Genomic DNA, 8,142 nt, shown 5'->3' with positions numbered 1-8,142 from the left:
GCTCCAATCCATCTGGAATTCATGTGTGAGTCATATAAAATGAAACACTAAACCTTCCTTTTCACAACAGATCTGCAGGTTATCCACTGTAAACCAAGTAAGCTTCACATATAGTATCGTTTGTCTTTTGTGATCTATTCACAAACCTGTTTATATGTTCCTATGACAAAAACATTGTTTTAACTACAATGCCTTTTTTTACTTGGGTGTGTGTGTATGTGTGTGTGTGTCTTATATTTCCGCTTAAACCATGCCATTCCGACCAACTAAGATGTTCTTAGTCTGTGAAGAGTCTCATAAGATTGCTCTTAATATCGCATAAATTAAATAATTGTTCGTCTAATTACAGAGTAAAGTATTTACAAACTCCATAATATCTAAACCACAAACAATATGGGTCTGTCAGTTATGGAATAAAGAAGCTAGACTTTTCCATCAACCTAAGAGAAGAAGAAAAAATGCATACTATGGTGACTATTTGAACTGAAATATTTCCATTTCAGAAGATTGAAGAACAGAAAAGCTAGAAACTGATTGCTTCCTCTGGCTTGAAATTCAAGACATTGCTTTGAGGCTGCCAACGCAACCAACCTTTCTAATTTAGCCCTGGGACATGCTTCAAAATTAAATTAACTTCTGATTCCATCTGAAGTAGCAAATTTTGTTTGTTTATTTGTTTTGAGTCAAGGTCTCATTCTGTCGCCCAGGCTGGAGAGCAGTGGCACGATCACAGCTACCACAGCCTCCTGGGCTTAGATGATTCTTCTGCCTAAGCTTCCAGGTACACCACCACACCTGGCTAATGTTTTCTTTTATTTTTATTATGGAGATGAAGTCTCACTATGTTGCCTACGCTGGTCTGGAGCTCATCGGCTCAAGCAGTCCTCCTGCCTTGGCGTCCCAGTGTGCTGGGATTACAGGCACCAGCCACCATGCCTTAACAAAAATGTCCTTCTATCTCCAGTATTTATTTTTAACATCTAACGTTCTATTCTCAGGGAATCCTTCTTAGTACATCGTCATGACCTTATAAAAAGAATGTAACAACTCAGAATACTGGCCATTGTATCTACTCTATACATATTTCGTATTTATACGTTCAATACAGAATATGTGAAGTGAGAAAAAATTAAAAAACAAAATAAAATCATTATATATCACTTTTGAGTGGTTGTAGTTTAGAGAAATGCATTTTGTCAGTTATGAGAACTCAAGTATTTTTAACACACTTGTAATTATGTATGGTGAATGTTCCATCTTAGGTAAAGTTTCTTTGAAATAACTAACTTAAGCGGTTTCTTTCTCTAATGCCAGCTCTGGCATGCTTTCTTTCCTTCCTCTCTTCTTCTCTAATAAACTTTGTTTTAAGACTTAAAAAAAAAAAAGAAATAACTAACCTAAGACCTTTCCAAATACATATTTTTTAAAAAATATAGCTTGTAAGAATTGAGTCCAATATCTCGGGAATTGCTTATAAAGTTAAAAATAGTAACAAGTTTAAAAATCGAGCATTCGTTGATTTTTGTCAGCACATCTTCATTAAGTACTAGTTACACCGCAAAAAAATTTATCAAAAATGTGACCAACTAAATGCTTGTTAGGTTCCTTGGCTTAAACAATACTGCTATCTCGTCTTGCCCAGTAAAACATGAATATGTTCTTGGTTAGGTAGCCTAACTAGGTAAGATCTTTTAAAATGTTTTGAGAAAATCAGCAATTAGCACTTTACCATTACAACAGCAGATGACATGGTTCTCAAATATACATTCTAATGAACAAACAGTAATATTAGGTTTTATCATAATTCTAAGACTGAACATTGGCTATTTGCCCAAGACATACCAAAAGCATTAAGTACTTGGGTGTAAATGTTGGATGAGGATTCCATTCATCTCCACGGACCTTAAATTTGGTCAAGTTTTGGGTGGGAATGGGGGAAAATAAATCAGATGAAACAAAATTGAGGTCTGCTGGAATTACAGATTTAAGAAATTGGGGCCAAAGTGAAGGCATTAGCCCATAATTGAAAAGATTCATTTGCTGTTTTTATGATCCCTACAGAAAGCTTTTTGCTATTCCTGCCTTCACTTCCTGACCGTGCAAGTTCCTCTAACCTGCTTCAGGTATTTCTTTCTACCAATCAGTGCCACCGCTGCCTTTAAATCTGTAACAAAAGCTGCTCTTCTTTAGAAATCTTTGCTTAAATAATCTTATTCAAGTCTTTATTCTGCAAGTTAAAATTTATATGGTAAAACTGATAAGCATTTAGATTTTTAAACAAGAAGGTGGCTCTTTTAAAGTACTTTGTTATTTCTGTATTTGTCCAAATTTTACAGTCTCAAGACTCCTATCTGACAGTCATTTATTTTTCTTCCAGTTCCATGCATTCACTGTTCATAGTCCTTATATGTTTTAACAAGGTTTTTCACACTGTTAATGAAGTTATTTAAACATTAGAGTGTATATTTTTTACCAAAGTGATCATGAAATCATTGAGAAATACATCCACGACTTACATTTATTTTCCATCCTCTTAATATTCTTATGGTTGGGCTCCTGTCATACCAGCGCCAGAGCATGTTTCTGAGAGACTTTGTTTCTCCAGTTGTAATAGGTCACTAAAAGAGAATGCTAGTAACAGCAATACAAGGCCCAAAAACGGCAAGGAGGGGAGTACAGAAGAGAAAGGCAAACACCACTGAAGCCTGAGGCTCAGAATTGTACATTCCTATGAATTCATTCTTTTAGGTGACTCATTTTCCACCAGTTTCTTTTTAATTTTGAGAATTTCACTACTCATAAGCATAAACAAAAAAGTGAGTATTAGGAAGTTGCATTAAGGAATTAAAAGAAAAAGAAATGACTATCAATTAAGCGTCTTGTTATTCGCAAATGGTGACAAATACAGAAATAAGGAAGTACTTCAAAGGAAAGCGCCATCTTCTTATTGTCATGATTGTGTAGAAATCTTTATGCCTATCCGTCTTATCCTACAAATTTTAACTTACAAAAAATTTGAATTCATCTGGAAGAAAGCAAATACGATGCCAAAATAAATAAATAAAATAAAACAATATTCTTATTTTTTTCTGTTTTGGAAGCTTAAAATGTAGTTTTCCTTATTTATTATTTGCATCTAGTCTTCAACATCATATTACAATTTCCTACAAAAGAGAAAAAATGTAAAATTTCTTATGTACTTGCTTACTAAATAGTTTGTATTTGAAGAAGAAAATAAACCTCCCCCCCAGGAAAATTAATGCCAAGTATCTCAATAAATATCTATTTAAAGACTACACCATTCAAAACATCTTTCCATACCAATAGTTAACATTTACTGAGTGTCTACTATGGGCTAAGAATGTTACATATATTATTTCAGTTTAAGCCTCAAAATGACTCAACAAAGTCAACATACGATCGTAGTTTAACAGATATTTAGAATGTTTGACACACTAATAGAGTCTTAAGGTAATTTGAACAAATTCAAATATTTGAAGAAGCAAGTATTTGAATCCAACTTTCTTTATTCTCAACTTTATATTCTTCATAAATGTATCATACATTCTGAATTACTGAATGTACTTCTAAAAGAAATATAAACTTTTTCTTATGTCAGTTCTCACAACCAAAATTTGACTTACAGTGAGTTAGTATAATGTCACAAAGATCTTTGATTATTTCTTTCCATATGTAAAGTAGTTTTAAGTGTTTCTTTCCATTTTTTCTTGACATGAGTAAAATTGTTTTTCAAAACTTACTAATTAAAATCCGTTTTTTAAAGAAACACTGAAGAATAAATCAGTATCAAGTGATACTTAAAATTCACTTACCCTAATGCATTTCCGCATTTAAGTTAAGAAATGTATACAAATCAACACCAATATTTGCACTGTGAGTACATTTCTTGTTAGCCACCAATGAACTAAGCAAATATGGCATACTTCTAGGACCACTGATCACTGTTTTTTAGGACTAGATAAAGCAAAAGCGACTTCCTTGTGGACTTACTTGTTTCATCAATTGCCATGGTCCTTCATTAAAATCTATGACTCTCATGGCAGGCACTTCTGCACGAGCAAGAGATGGCTGCTTATAATCTCACTCTCTTGTAAGAGCATATATTCAGGCTTTGTTTTATTGAAGAAATCTAAGAAAGAAAAAGAAAATAAAACTCACAAACATGTTTATGAATGTCTCCATCACTCAACTCAATAATGTACTAGCCAATCTTGTCTAGAATGAAAGCAACATCCTGTCAGTTCAAAAACATTTCTAAATGCATTCATTTTTTGTTTCACCTCCTAAAGAAATTCAGTTCGGATGGACTGGAGACACCCCACGGGGTAGTAAAATGAGCCTGAATATAAGCAACAAAAGATTCAGGTTTGAATTTTGTATTAATCTGGTGAGTTAAATTCTCACTATCCTTAGTAGTCTTACCTTTAACGTTGGGAGAATAATACTTGTACAGATGGGGAGGATCAAATATTATAACTCACGTAAGAATTTTTGGCACACGTTAGCTCGCTAAATACCATTAGTCATTTTCACCTTCAAAATATAGAAATGGCAATAGAACAAAGCATTTTAGAGTATAGCATTTATATCAGCCTTTTTAATAAGATATCATGGAAATCAAGTTTCTTATATAAAAAGGTACACAAACCAGGCAGGGAAACTGAGAGAAATACTATTTTTTTAATTGAAGTATTTGCTTGATAGCTTGGTCTGACTTAGTATTATAATTCCAATTACTAATATAATTCGCAAGCTGTATTTTACAATCTTGCCATAGTGTCTATCTCTAATAATGCTCTAAAACTCTGCAGAATATAGTTCTGTGATCTTAACGATAATCACAAGTTGGGTACTCTTATTTTGTATGTGAAAAATCAGGGGGTTTTCCCTTAAGAAAACAATTTATACTTCCTAAACAAACTCTTTGCTGGCTTTGTATTACTGCCAAAGAAGAAGTAAAACCATGAGGGGGAAGGAAAAAAGAGCTCTTTCTAGACAACTTTTCTCTTACTCTCATAAACTTAATCAGGACTCACAATTAATTTTTGAAATTGTTCTATATCGACCTCAATGTTTGAAGTTTCATTCTCTGCCTCTGGGTTACATCAGTAAAATCTACACATTTCCCAGTAAGCAAAGTAGCTGGCTTTTTAAATGTGATGTCTTGTAGTTCTTATTTACAATCTTAATCACATCTTGATTTCAATAATCTTTCAGTGAGTGGTTATTAATGCTGCAAAAGCAGAAACTAGGATTTCATTTATTTTTTCTTATTCTCTTTTTCAAAAACCTGGATCATGAACATTAAGCCTCATAATTTGCCTCCCGAGGCCTCTGGGTGCTTAGCAGTTTCCTATAGTTGAGGATGCAACCCAACAAAGACACCACCTTCACTTAAAATTCTCATACCCTCCAAAAAGTTACCACTTATACAAGCAGCAAATGGTTAAACAAAAATGCTAGGAGTAATCACTGGTCATAACACAAAAGTAACTAGATTTGTGTATCTTCCAGACCCAAAGCACAAATATCACATAAAATTTTATTTGATTGTTTTTTTCTAAAATTCAGGACAACCCATAGAATCTATTTTTTTCTTCTAAGGTCAAAAGAACTAAGGTTCATGATCTTTTGGCTCACCCAGGTGTGTCTCTAATACTCTAAAGAATAAAACAATGTTCTCCAAAACACAGGATAAACCAAGAAGAAGATGGTAAAGGACATTGTGGAGAAATAAGATTGTTCACTGTCCAACGCAGTGGAAGAAAAGGGTGAGATAAGGTCATGCATTTTGATTTTCAGAAAAAGAAGTGGTGAGGCAATAAAGATTGTCATTTGAAATCAGATCTATTTATTTGCATTCTGAAAGATGGTATGGAACAAAGATAAGTTTGAAGAGAGCTATTTACTACCAAAAGGCACAATATGTGAAGGATCTGACAAGAATATGTGTTCAGTATTTATCATCAATCCACCCCCAATACCCAGAGAAAGTGTGTGTGTGTGTGTGTGTGTGTGTGTGTGTGTGTGTGTGTGTGTGTGTGTGTGTTTGCAACCAACCAGCATGAAAAAACAGTGCCTAATTTAAAAATATTCCTGGACCTCTTATCGATCAATTTCTCTTATAGGAAGGAGCAGAGCATAGTATCTGAACTGAAGCAGTATTATTAGAAAATGATATTGTGGGCATTAGGATGTATAATTCATGTTGCTTTCATTTGCTCAGACCATTGTAAAAATCCATAAATCATTTTCTTGTTCATGTATTGCTTAAGTGCAATTTGTCATTTTGCATTAGAGGGCTGCTTCGGCTCATTCAGGGCTTTTAATTCACTGTTTAGAGTTTAACAAAATGCTGGCCCTGTTTGATAACTGAAAAGATACTGCGATATGAAGCCACACCAATATCAGCGAGGTTAAACAAAATGGAGAAGCACATTTCTACTTTGAATTTCAAGATAATGGTGCTTAATGGAATGTCTAGTATTCTCAGTCCCAAGAACAAGGATTGGTTTGTTCTCTCATGGGTTCAAAGAAATAGAACACAGTAACTAAAGAGTTACCTTAGAACGTATAATAGCATACGCCATCAATCTTTTCCAGAATTCTAGACAACATTCCCTCTTTACTACAGCTGAACAAAAACTAACAGTGTCTGTGGCACTGGTTCCAAAGCCTTGCTTCCCGCCTCTTAAGTTACACTACCACAAATAACCCTATCTCATGGTTACCCATAAAGATGCAACGCACTCTGGGTCTTTTGTATTTGCTCTCTGGCGCTGTGCTTGCTGAGAATGACGAGTTCCAAGAACCATCCAGCTCAATCCTGGTCGAGCCTGGTGTCTGAAACACTTATTGATAAATTAAATTTTTTTCTTCCAACACTTAAACAAAAAAATTCTCCCAAAGCTCTGGGCACACGGCAATAATAAGAGGATTTAGAAACAAATTGCTTTCGAGTCATGTTAAATCACTGCAAACACTCGTTTATCCAAACGCTGGTTAACAAACTTGTTTCCCTCTCGCCCTTTCCAGCAAAGGGCAGCGAAGAGAGTAACCCCTTTACCTCGTTTCAAACTTTGTGGAACACACTTATGGGACCCTCAGAGCCCTCCTTATTTCTCCCGCACTTAGAGCCCGATGAAATAGAAGAATACGCATTACCACTCTCACATATAAACCGTGACTTTTATAAAACTCGACTTGGATGACTCCCCTCCGAGTCATCAAAACTGTTTTCCCACTGTGTCTTGGGGTGCAGTTTGTTCCGGCCCAGAGAGTAGGCGCTCCTGAGGGGGTTGGGGCGGAGGATTTTTTTTTTTTTTTTTTTTATGTCAGATTTCATTCTCCCTTTCTGCTCCAGTAATGGAGGGAGGAGGAGTCTAGGAACACAGAACATACATGATGCTCTACACTTTTGAGCGGTAGCCGCCCTCACCACGGAGGCTGTTGTCTATGCAATCATGACCGCACTAAATTCTTGGAGCCCATGGGAGGGAGAATGGAGGTGGGGGGGGTGGAGAGGGTGAGAGAGAGAGAGAGAGAGAGAGAGAGAGAAGGGAGGGAGAGAAAGAAGGGGCGGGGTCTGCTTGATTGTCACAGCAAGGGAGAAAGTCAACCTCATATTTAACAGGCATTTTTTTAAAAGGCACATTGAAACTGTTTTGCTTTGTGGGTGACCGGGTGCGCTGGTTTCAACCGCTCCAGGGTAAGGAGACTGGTCGTGCCAACATCTGGCATCGGCTCCAGAGAAAATGCTCTTGCAGTTGCCCTTGGCCGGAGCTCCCCCGCGGGAGGCAGAGGGTCGGCCCGGGTCTGCTCTGCCGGGAAGAAAAAGACCCCCACGGTCACCTCGCTGGTCCCGGGCCGGCGCCGCAGAGACCAGAGGTCGGAGAGGCGAGCCCCCTGGAGGAGCCGGGCCGGGCGTCGCTGGCGCGGACACAGGCCGGGGTGACCCGAGAAATCCCGGAGAGCCCCCCAGAAGGCGAGCTCCGCCGAACAAGGGCTCGGACGCAAAATCCTGCGGCTTGCCCTATGCTGCTTTCGCCGCTAGGAGACGCCTGGAACCCACGTTTGCGGAGAGAGATTTTTTTTTTTCCCCCCCATTCAAACACATCTGCC

This window comes from Carlito syrichta, unplaced genomic scaffold (assembly GCF_000164805.1).
Source record: "Carlito syrichta isolate Samal-C Ts95f unplaced genomic scaffold, Tarsius_syrichta-2.0.1 Scaffold311260, whole genome shotgun sequence".
Lineage (NCBI taxonomy): Eukaryota > Metazoa > Chordata > Mammalia > Primates > Tarsiidae > Carlito > Carlito syrichta.
Note: the sequence above shows the minus strand (reverse complement) of the source record.